This window comes from Colias philodice, chromosome 2 (assembly GCF_061535455.1).
Source record: "Colias philodice isolate Cphi_HAF_F1 chromosome 2, ilColPhil1 Martin Lab GWU primary, whole genome shotgun sequence".
Classification (NCBI taxonomy): Eukaryota; Metazoa; Arthropoda; class Insecta; order Lepidoptera; family Pieridae; genus Colias; species Colias philodice.
The window spans coordinates 557,404-570,988 of record NC_143087.1 but is presented as its reverse complement, the minus strand read 5'-3'; positions in this window follow the sequence as shown (position 1 = coordinate 570,988).

Below are 13,585 nucleotides of genomic sequence, written 5' to 3'. Positions count from 1 at the left end.
GTGTGTATGTGTGTAATGAGGTTAATTTAAATGTAGATTTGTGTGGAGGTGTGTTAATTGTGTTTTTATTTTACACGTTTCTTATCTTGCCTGTTATATCATATTAATTATTTGTTTAAATTAACTATTTGATAGCTACGTATTTCTCTGTACTTCTATCGTTTTCTTTGAAACTTTACGCCTGGGACTAATTCGTTTCTTACTTAATATTTTAGGATCAGTTGATTTGATTTATTAAGAAAAATCAAGAACGTAAATATAGCATTTGTTACACGGTAATGACGTAGCATTCTAATGGTAAAATTGATGCAGCAATTTTTACTTAAATTGTTACAAACAAAGAAACAAAAAATGCACTAAATAACATTACAGGTTGATCGTATAATAAACAACAATTCAATAATAAAAATGAATATATCAACACAAAGTCTAGAATCAATGTAAAAACAATTAATATTATATTATTTGAAATTGTGTCTGCAGAATAATAAATAACGATTTTCATCCATAAATAATGAAATCAGACAAGGCGCGTATAGAAAATGTTTAATTGTACATAAAATAAAAATAACCTGTGTTATGTTATGAGTTATGGCCGCCCCGTGAATCTGTCCACACGTGGTGTTAATTAAACTTAAAAACCGGTAGTGTGACTACGAAAACTACTTATACTCTTATAATTTAAAGAGCTTTTCCTGTCAACTATTTAATGGTAGAAAAAAATCCTGAAAATGTAGCTTATTTTAGATGAATAGGTACCTTATTTCTTTTGTAACAATTTTTAGTAGTTTCTTTTTTTTGTATTTTAATGTGTCATTAATGTTCTTTTCAATAAAAAAATAATGAAATTCTTGTCATAATGCTCTAATCACAGAAAATGCTTTATTATACAAATGTCTACGGACACTTCCATATGAAATGTTTGTCATTCTAAACTATACAGTCATACCTATACAACATAAAATCACCAATATTTATATTGTAATGCTCTATATATTTTAACTCAAGTCTCTACTTCCAGTAGTCATATACAAGTTGACAGTTGTCGGCATCTCAAATTAGATATCGACAAATAGAAAAGTCAACGGGTGCCTAATTAACGAGAAACATACACACAAACAGATTGATTGCTTTATCCATGTTATTTTAGTTAGCGGAAATAAGCTATACAATTATGAAGAAAAAATGCGAATATTGTTAATGATGTTTCATGTTACGGAACTAGGTAGATAGATGATGTTATTTTACCGATTGTAGGTTTTATAATAAATTAAATTAAAATCTAAAAGTAAATAGTTACAAGTATAACAATTGAATTGTGTGCATCATTTAAAAAAATCGAAACTACCTATGCTTAATTTTAGGTAAACTTATAAACTGCATTCAAATTATTAATTGACAGATTAGTAAATACCTACTGAAGGTAAGTTTTGCTTTCATTTTATCTCAATAAGGGCTGATTATTCAATCCTTGGATAAAACTTATACGTCGAATAATGTATAAAACTACCATTTTAAAAACGTATTCTAATTGTCCGTATTTGACAGTTTACGTGACATTTTAATATTATCGTGTAATACTTTATTGGACGGATAAGTTTTAACCGAGCATTGAAAAATCGGCCCTAACTTTCATAGAAAATATTCTAGAAAAATATCGCAAAAATTCTCTACAGTAGAAATAATATTAACAGCTGTTCTCAAAAACAGCATTCATTTAACACAATTTCAGTATAACATCGTGTCTCCACTATACTCCATAACTACCAGATAGTACGTTTATCTGTCAGATAAATCACATCTGTTCTCAGCAACAGAGACATCCTGGTGTCGTTTAAATTAACTTATGTATGATCTATTGCGTTGCCACGTTCATTGTATTAGGGATATATTAGTTATTCACAATTGCTCTATGGAATATAAATAAAAATGTAATTCGATGATATAGTTTTGGATTTGTATCGATATGACCTTATATTACTATGTTAACGCTATCGTTTTCAGTCAATATTATTCATTCACTACATTTGGTATTTTTTTTGTAAAGAAGCTTTTTCAAGAAATAGATATTGTAAATAAATAACTAATTAGGTCTAAAAACCGTTAGTGTTTTATAATCTAATCATTAAGTAGTGATATATCTGAATACAAAAGGTCCCGCCTTCTCTTGGACCATGTGACTCACTGTTCACATGGTCCATGATGACCAAATTACCAACTACTAGAGTCATAAAAAATATTCAAAAATATCTTTTCCACAATAATATCTCTAGAGCGCAACGAAAAACAATTCTTATCAAACACGATGTAAAAATAAAACGAAGATTCATGTTGCAGCTGAAATTAATTCTGTATACAGAATAACAAAAGCGTGTAGCAAATTGCAAAAAACACAACTATTGTACAGTTTTAATCATTCCGACTGTAAAACATTTAATCTTGGTGATATTTCATTACGTACGCTATCGGTTTCACAAAAAGTTTATTGTGCGAGACATGGCCCAATTAAACTTTTGTTCCGAATAAGATATTTACACGATGCGAGATTAAAACATACTTTAAGGTCTTTAAAATGTTTATTTTATCGAAGATAAATATTTTTCCAGTAATTTGCAGCGTTTGCAGCGTTTTCGAATAACGAAAATATTTGTTAAAATAATGCCTCGTGCGTACTGCAGCGTTAAGAGATCTTTTTATGGGCTTACATAACTTACTTTATGTGCTGAGTTAGATATTTTTTTTAGGCTATTCTCTATTCTGCAATATAGGGTTACTTCGTGGTTGCATTCGTGTATCTACTAATAACTAAGGTGATCATGAGCTTAAATCTACGAAAATGTACAATAACCTTACGCTTAAAAGCAATATCTGATACTGTTTTTTTAATCCTAACAATATACTAAACAGTGACCGAAATGCCATCTATATTATTATTCTTATTGATAAATTTCTACTCTTTGTTACCATAGAGAGTAGAGACCATAGAGACTAGAGTTGTGTATGTTTTATATGTATTGTCGATTTAATTGCATAATAAAAATTTTTTTTTCATCATTAAATAGCAATAATTTATTTCCCTGTTGTTAACATTCCTGAATCCAATAACGGCATCAACCAATAGTCTTATTTTATGCTGACTCTACATTCATTTCTTACACGTTTTAGAAATTTTACTTGCAACAAATTCACATACAAAATTCTACTCGATTCAAAGACAAAGTAAAATGTAAAGTGGCATTAAATACCATTTGTAAAGTGACCTCACAGAGGGTCACAGCGACCAGCAATTACGGGATCGCTCACTTTAATTTATTTAATTACGTCTGCTTTCCTATTTTTCGGTCTGTCTTGGAGGGTGATCGTCTGATCGTTTAAAAAGTTAGTTGTAGAGAGGAAGAGGCACATTTATTTGAATAAGAAGCTTTTATTTCAGAACGACATAGGTATTGTTGATGCCAACAATTTTCTTATAACTATGTTATTACTTACTAGAGGTCCGCCCCGGCTTCGCCCGTGGTACATATTATTATTTCGCAATAAAAGGTAGCCTATGTCCTTTCTCGGGTATCAAAATATCTCCATACCAAATTTCATGCAAATTGGTTCAATAGTTTAGGAGTGATTGAGTAACAGACAGACAGACAGGAGTTACTTTCGCATTTATAATATTAGTATGGATTAGTAAGTACACATACATTTGACATTTTTAAATGAAATTATTATTTTTATATTAATTTATTTATAAGTTGTTGTAGACCTCCGGAACTTCTATGCCTTTATAATTGAAAAATATTAAAGAAAAGCGTATGTAATTGTTACTTACCTATTTAAGAAATAATAAGTTGTAAGTAGGTATTGTTATTTTTATAATGCTATATAATTTAACCACTAAATATAGCTTTAAGGCTACACCACTAATGACCCAGAACCAAGATACTTTCAAACTGATTAATTGGACACAATTCGTAATGTCTACAAATTTGTATAAGTACAATTTGTGAGTATGGCATTCAAGATGGCAAACATGAAGCTTTTTTTATTGCTGAAGAAACGCAATAATCAACTGAGTGCAATACATTTTTTATTATTTAACTAGCGGTCCGCCCCGGCTTCGCCCGTGGTACATAATATTTACGTTTTCTCTACATAAGAACCATCCTCGTACTTCAAGGAATATAATAAAAAAAGAATTATCGGAATCGGTTCAGCCGTTCTCGAGTTATGCGCTTACCAACACATTTTGCGATTCATTTTTATATATAAGAGATAAACATAGAGCTTTTGTTTTCAGGCTGTTCCGGAGCATTGGTTTACTTCAAATTGTATGACAAAATTATAATGAAGAAATTACAATATCCAGTAATAAATAAGAGTCAATCAAAATGGTATAAGGTTACGTAATATTATTATAATGGGGCAAAATTTTCAACTTCACATTATGTACATTTTCAATAAAATTACCAAAAACTATTACACTTGTAATAACTAGAAATATTACGTAATTCCTGCATTCATCACTTGCCCTACAACACTTACAAGGTATCTAAATTAACCAATTTGCGGTTAAAGCGTTCGTGTTATGAAACATCTGCGCGTGCGCACCTGCCAACTATTCAAGTGAGTAATTTTACGGTTGATATGACATACAGATCAATGGTAGAACAGATTTGTATTAAAAATATTCTTTTGTATGCACTTTATTGTTGAATGATTATAGTACTTATCCAAATTAGTTTATTACCAAACAACTGGTCTGTTATAAAAATGCAAAAACATTAAAATCTACCTACAAAGCAAGAAACTCAAACTTTGGGCCAAACTCGATGCTATCTTCTATTCGATGTAAATCTTAATAGGACTATGGTCCTTATTGTGTTTCGGCCATCCTTCCATCATGAAGAAGATAAAACTTAAATACAATTTAATTATTAATCGTTGAAACAACACAATTTAATTAGTTAATAGTTGGCAGTTGCAATGACAAACATTATATTATTATAACATTACTAGCGGTCCGCCCTGGCTTCACCCGTGGTACATATGAAAAATAGATGTTGGCCGATTCTCAGACTTACCCGATATGCACAGAAAATTTCATGAGAATCGGTCCACCCGTTTCGGAGGAGTATGCAGACTAACATTGTGACACGAGAATTTTATATATGTATAAGATAAGATAAGATAACATTATATGGAGTTAATAAAAAATATTAATATATTATATTATTATCTCTACAAACACCTCAATTAAACATTAATTTTTCCATTCTCCAAAACCCAATAAATAAAAGAAAAATATCGTTTTCCATAATTAATTTCCTTCACACATAATAAGAATATTTCCTTAAAGCGCGCCACATGCGATCGCTTTAATTTCGTCTCACAGCTGTTGTTCACAAAAAGCGCTTTGCCAGCGCTTTTCGCATTTTTATACGTTTCCCTATATTTTATAATCATTTGAATTTTTAAAGGAAATAGCTCTTACGTTTGGTGTATTAAGTTATATTTAATATAGTTTTCTTCTCTGGACTTCTTAAGTTTTTTCGAACAGTATTTTACAATTTATTTCACTTATAAAAAAGTTTGAATAATAACTATCAAATTTTCAAACACAAATATATATATAATCTGTATAATTATAAAGTCATTAATTCTTCTCTTAATTAAGAAGTAAATAATAACTTTAAAGTGACCTTCTATAAACTTCTGTAAATTGTAGTAATGAAGGTATAACTGTTAATATGTACCACGTGTATATTGCCAACCACAGAGCCTACGTTTGTTTTAGACTATCTAGACAATGTTAATCTAGATGTACACATAATTCGATGTTGCAGGTGAACTATGAATTTGGGATTTCTTGTTATCGTCTATTCAGTATTTTTTTCTTTCAATTATAACACATTCAATAATCTGTTCATCATGCTTTTCGAATTTTGCTATAGGTATCTAGTAAAATATGTTCGCAATTAACATTGAATATTTTATTCTAATAGCTCACAAAATCAAGTATTTCAAAGTCTAGTTTAATTTGACAAGTGAAGGCTTTAGGGAAGTGATTAAACGCGTCAACATATTTTTCCGCGTGCGCTACATATTTTTCAAAACGCTTATTATAAAGACTATGACAAAGACTACTCATTTAGAAGTAATTGTAATATAACAAAAAGTGGGGAAAGGACTTATCCTAAGGATACAGTGGCGGTGAAGTAAACTAGACATTACAGTAAACGTCAAATTGAACCAGACACAACAACACAAAACCGCATTTAGTTGAAACGGGAGCGAATCCGTGTGCCAGCCAAGGTCAGGCGGGGCCCAGGGAGCGATTTAACAATTATATTTAGCCGATATATCTATGGAGATGTATAAATTATTTTACTAAATAAGCATTTCAATCGGAGACCAAAACGGTTTCCTTATACTATTTTAGACATAAATAGTAATAAATCAATGACTTGAGAGATGTCAACAGCTGAGTGTACATCCTTAGTTTTAAATTCAAACATATATACTTAATTAATAATTAGTTTTAAAAACAGTACTTATTAATTAGTAATTAACTATTTTATCAACGTATAAGTGTTAATTAATGTAAAATACTGAAATCGGTGGTAACTGTTAAATATGTTATGACGATTCAAAAGTGCTTCTAGAAGACTGAAGACTAATTGAATAAATAAATGTTTAAGTTTGAATGGTGATTACGTGGGGCAGTTAATGGCAAAAACAGTTACCTACCTTACATTCATAGATGTATAAAATAGTTACATCTATTAATGTAGAGGTAACTGATTTATACTCTACAATTTTACATATTCTGTTATTAAGAGTTCATACTTCATAGTAACAATATGTCTATATAAATATTGGCCATAGCAGTGTGATGGTGGCCGCCTCCTTGGTACAGTGGTTGACGCGTGAACGTAAAACCAAGGGGTCCTGGGTTCGATTCCCGGTGGAGACGAAGAAAACAAAAATATCTCGGTCTGGCAGGACACAGAAGGCTGATCACCTACTAGTCTCAAATTCGATCAGTGAAACAGATGTATAATGCATCTGCCCCTTACCCCACTAGGGGACATGGGACTTCACTTTACTTTTTTTTAGTGTGATGGTGGCTCTCATACATTTTAAATCATAAACCTCCTTTCTTTAATCAGTAAATAATTAATAAACTATCATTCAAGGTTTCATCTTTTTCACAGATATAAAAAATGATGTGTAATAGCATTGATTTGAATTTTATTAGTGTACGTGTTCATCATAAACCACAGTTTACAAATTATTTATATCAAGAAGACTAATTCAACATTTCACATAATAAAACAACTTTCTCTAATCAACAGTAATTGTCCAATTATCATACAATTTAACGATCAAATAAGAATACATTAATTAAGCAATTATAATTGTGAAATATGTATATTAAAGTAACTTCATTCCAATTTATGATAATTTCATTATATATGTAGATGTAATTAAGATATTACTTGTGTGACTCGTGGTTTAGTGGTAAATACACGGGTTACAGGTTCGATTAATTTTTAACATGCTTTACTAGCTTCACTTGTATGTTTGTACGCTTGTATCTTTGTAACCGATTCATCGATTTTGATATAATTCAAACGGACAGATTTAATTCATGTTCACTTACCAAGGATCTGCGACGATACAATAATTAAGTACATAAGTCTGAAGCATATTAATTCCCTATTTTAAACTATTCCTCACTATATATATTTTTTTTAATTTATATTCCTCACTAGCTAATGCTCGCGACTTCGTTCGCGTGGACTGCATGTTAGACGTATATCTGTTACCACTCTTGAAATTTTGGTTATAGGTCAAAAATCTTGGTTGTCCTTATAATTATCACAATCATATTTAAAATTTTAATTAAACTACCATGAAAGAAAATTAACCGAGAATAATCTAAATGACAGTCAAACTACAAAGTGCAACTACCACACTTTTATTGTACCAGAATACTGATTTAATATAATAATCTAAAAAACGCACTCCAGGGAACCAAGTACCGACCTCCCACGGAAGGTTGGTATCAAGCTGTTTAAATACTGCTTCAAAACCTTTCCAAATACACCACAATAAACGGAATTAAAATCTGTATTCATAACTACTGATTTTATTGCAGTTTGTCGAAATGATAGTTAAATGTATTAAATTATTACGCAATGACTTTTCTCATACGTAGGTATATGACTGTTAACACGTATTGCTTAAAAACAAACACAGGTATAAAAAAATGGAACGATTAACACACACACACATAACCGCAAACGTCAAACAATCCCTCAATCTAAAAAAGCGTAATTCGAAGACGGATAACCGTCATAATTCGAATTTGGAACGCCGATAAAAACAAAATGGCTGCCCCCCGCGCGACATTTATTAACCCGGACCCGTAATCCGTTTGTCCGCCGTGATAAATACTTGCGTGCCCTTGTAGGATAAGAGGCGGCTGACTTTTTTGTGTTTACTCGTATTTTATTGAAGGCCCTAGCTAAATATTAAAGAACGCTGGGATGTTTGAAGCAATTTATGTTAAGGAATGGACTGATACTAGTAATGGGCTTAAAAGTAGAATATTAGTGAAATACAACAAAATAAAGATTTTTCTAACATCTTTTTTTTTTTTTATGCTATTGGATAGCAAACGAGCAGACGCGTCGCCTGGTGTTAAGCGATACACGCCGCCCATAAGCATCCACTTCACTGGGAAGTGGATGTGTTGCTGTCCACAAGGAAGGAGTTAGGTAGAAGGGGCGAGGATGGGAGGGAATGAGGATAGGGAAGGAGAGGATGGGTAGGGGATGGGAAGGGATGTGGGCCTCCGGACCCCTCACTCACCGTACGGAACGCGACAGTAAACTGTCACTATGGCACCGATATTCTGTGAGGGTGTGGTACCTTCCCCGGTGCGAGCGTGGCCCAATTCGTGCCGAAGCATGCTCGACTCCCACTCCAAGAACACACTCCAACATCTGTTCTACCTCTGATAACTTTTTTTTTATTGTCGATAGGGAAGCGCTTGACCATAATCTTACATAACATTTACAAAATATAATTAATAAGTAAGAGAATATCATAAAAATTACAAAAAATTAAGACAATCACACATAGGAATAGCAAATATGCACTGTTTGATACAAAATTATAAGTTAACATTTCTACTTTACCAGCCGAATAAAAACAGATCATTTAAAATAAATCCCCGCTGTCTCTCAGCCTACACAGTACACACCCTTACTGAGTCACAATATCATTTTAAATAATTCGCGGCAGGCGTCCGCCATGATTTATGTGTGTAATACGTGACGTCACGATCCATTCTGTTTTAATCTAGATCTTCTAACGAGATGGAATTTTGAACTGTAATTAATATTATTTAAGAGTGAAAATAAATATTTATGATCTTATATTTTTAAAGACAAAACTATTACATTGAAAATATGGACCAAAAATTTCGTTCACGTGGTAACATTTATATCAAAAGCTAGGAGTACATTATAATATTCATATAATCGTGTTTAAAAAAAACATTGTCACCCAAACTCTTTTTTATATGACCTTTGAACTTTTAACACATTGATGTGCTTGTCAATTTGACTCTACAACTATATTTACATGTTTAGAACTAAAATACTTCGTAACTGGTACCATGAGGTTACACTGACCTCAGAATAGTCTAGCCAATGAAATTATAGGGTGATTGGATAATTGTTGAATATCCTATTAGTTTTTATGAATATTAGAAAATTTTATTCGTATGTAGGCTGTATTGGCCCCATGGTAGTTACGTACGTATGATACGTGTGGTTTAAATGAGATAAATATTGTAGACTAGGCTGATAATTTATATAATTAGGGATATTATGATTAAACTTGTAAGTAACATTAAAATATGATAAAATATTAAAAAAAAAAATAGAAAACATTTCATTTGGAGATCTGTTAATTTTCAGTAATTAATTGAAATGGTTGTTAATCATCTCAATAGATGGCGCGCGGTGTGTCCCTTCAGACACATAAAACTGAAAGAATAGAATAAATTCGATTGCTCTGGTGGGTCACGAGTGGCTGAGTTGGTTAGGCATCCGCCCCGGAATGGCGCGAAGGATGCGGGTTCGAGTCCCGCCTCGTGATCGAATTTTTTCTATTCTTTATAAATTTATATTTATAAAGCATTTGAATGCCATAAAACCAAAAATATAATTTCAATTACATCTCATTTCTACAAAACACATGTACTTTTTACTACTATTTTCATAAACAACACTATAGACACGCTCGAATTGATTTCATTACCTTTAACTCTCACATACTCTCACATACATAAGAAACCATTTGCATGTCAATTATGAAATTACAACCCGTTCATTTCGAAATAAATCCGATTCATTATTACAAGCTCTTATTACATTTAAATTAAATTTACAATTCCATCGATTATCAGACTCATTTCTCCATTACCGAGGGGTTGGAATAATTGAATGAATTTTTAAAGAGAAACATTGGCTTTTTGTTGATGCTAGGTTATGAGATATGAATTTTATATGCAATTATGTATAACGGTATTCGTTAAAGATTAATTTCTTTAAACTAGTCAGTATTCAATAGTTCTTTGCATGTTTAATTAATAAGTCAATTAAAAGTTCAAAATTTTTACTTACTAACTAAAATGATAATATATTATGTAATATGAAGGTACTTCATTAATGTTTTGCTGGATGTTACTGAAGAACTAAACTGACTTATAAAATTTGGTATTGACTTTTGTTATAGCATAGAAGTAAGATAGTTTTGGTTTTGTCCGCGCGCTGGTGAAACCGGTACAGCTATAAAAATATAAACATTAATAATAACTACAATTATTGACACGTTTCTTCTTCCAAATAATTACTGACCATATAATTAACCACATAAAGGTCAAAATGGTACAATAAAAATTAAATTTTAAACTCACAGATATAAAATAGTAAGAGAATTTCCCGGGATCACGTAAGAAATAAAATATTGCTCGCACGATATCTTAGAGTTCTCTCTTTGTCCTATTTTACTATCTCTATAATTTAAGGCCGCAATTTGTATGGATATGAATAGCTTTTTAAAATAAAAGACTGTGATAAAACCTTTCAATCAAATGGATTAAATTATGTTAGTCTCTTTATTAACAAGTTACAATTTTTTTTAAATAAAAATTCAAAATGTCGGTATCAATTTTGTTGTTTATATTTCCGATCTGTTAAATATATCTCTTAAAAGCTTAATTTACGAATAATTTTATGTTTTATAATCACAAGGATGTTTTTAAGAATATCTGTCTTTGTGTAAGTGTTGTATATTATGTATAAGTTGCTCGGTCAGTTTCAAAGAGAAAGTTTATTTTCAGGATAGTATTTTCTATTATATTACCATTGAGATAATATTAATATGGAGTCGATACCGCCTACACCACTTATGTTCCACTCAACATACGTCATGTGGCGTAACTGCACTCAGTCGCTTGCTCGCTCATTGGCGCGAACGTCACGCTCATTTTTATTTGTTTTAAAGTGAAACGCATCAAATATGCCTACGTGTGTGTTACGATATTGCACAAATAATACAAATAATACGGAAAAGTGCAAAGGAATAACTTTTCAATCAGTAAGTAATTAGATAATAATTTTTAAAACTTAGTTAGAACAAAATTTTTGGCGGGCGACATTTTGCGTCATTTGTCATAGATTAAAAATTTAAGATATGACATTGGGCATGAAATAAGTGTTGTTAGTAATATTTGCTGGCGTATATTTTTATAGTATAAAATAATAATTTTACATATTTAGAAAAGCATAGACTGGTTGTTAATTGAAAAAAGGTGAAATCATGAAATATGAAAATCAATTACTTAATCACCAATTTTTTTTTTGTTAATTGATTTTAATCAATTTTAATTGATATTGTATAAGCTACTGACTTGAACGTTTATTTGAATTATTATTTATTTATCTGCACTAATATTATAAAGAGGAAAAATTTTGTTTGTTTGTTTGATTGTAATAAATAGGCTCATAAACTATTGGACCGATTTTTATGAAATTTGGCACAGACAATCTTTAGACCCTGAGAAAAAACATAGGCTACTTTTTATTGCGAAATATGTACCACGGGCGAAGCCGGGGCGGACCGCTAGTTCAGAGATTAATATTTTTTCTATTCAAGGTTTCCATGTCTGGGTCGTGAAGAAAGGGAAAAATGGGTAAAATTTGTCCAAAACAACCGCAGTGAAGAAACCTGGTTACCATCCGATAGAACTAGCATCTGTTCATTGCATTTTCGCGATGAGGATAAATATACCACAAAAGCGGGAAGGCGTATTCTAAAGAAGTCTGCTGTTCCTTGTATTGATGTTAGTAATAATAATAAAATTTTACGGATTTGTATAACAAATAAAATATTATTTTAGCCATCACTAACATTATTATTATTATATTTATTTTAGCCGAAGGTGTGCTACAATAGTACTGGAACAATACAAGCAATTTCTGAGCCGGGAACATGTTGTGAGGATGATGAACTAAATATAAATAAACACAATTTTTACACGGCTTTTATTTTTTTTCTAAAAAAGGCTCAATTTGTAAGGAATGAAACTTCCCATAGCCCATATTGAACCTCATCATCCTATATTATATGCCAGATATTGTTAGCCCCGCGTAGTAAAGTCAGTTTATATCTGAAATAAATATTAAGTAAGTACAAAGAAAATTTCAAGTCAACGTGCATGTAAGGAGTGGCACCCAATAAAATAGACAGAAAGAAACAAAGTGTCGCCTCTATAGCGGTGAGTCAGTGACATCGCATAATCTATGACTGTCTAGCCGTCATTCGCGCGCCCCGCGCCGCCATCTTGGCGCACAGATTTTGTTCGTGGTGTCTGCTCCATTATTAATATTATCTCAATGTATATTACCTACCATTTTTGAAGTACATTTTGTTCAGTTCATATTTCACTGTTCTTAATAAAAAAGCATTCTCGCTAAAAATCTCACCACAGATAACTAACAAAATAAAGCGGCATCCACACGTACATGAAGCATGGCGGCTGAAGCTTGCACTTGAAGTGTAGCGTGAGCACCGCACTGTGTAGGGAATCTATTCTGAGATCGTGTAAAGATATGGACTGAAGATCGTGAAGAGATAATGGGTATAGACCCGCCATTTTTTAGCAACACAAACAATAACATTTCTAAAAATAAGAGTTCCTATGCGTTACTTATCACTACATAGTATAAAACAAAGTCGCTTTCCCTGTCCCTATGTCCCTATGTCCCTTTGTACGCTTAAATCTTTGAAACTACGCAACGGATTTTGATGCGGTTTTTTTTAATAGATAGAGTGATTCAAGAGGAAGGTTTATATGTATAATAATATCCATTAAATAGTGGAGAAGTACTGTTATTTTTGAGGTTTCTAATGTGATGTCGTAAAAAATTACATTTTTTCCGCTTACATTGCAAACGCAGGCTGAACCCTACGAGTTTTATCAAAATAATGTACTAAATATTATACACATTGA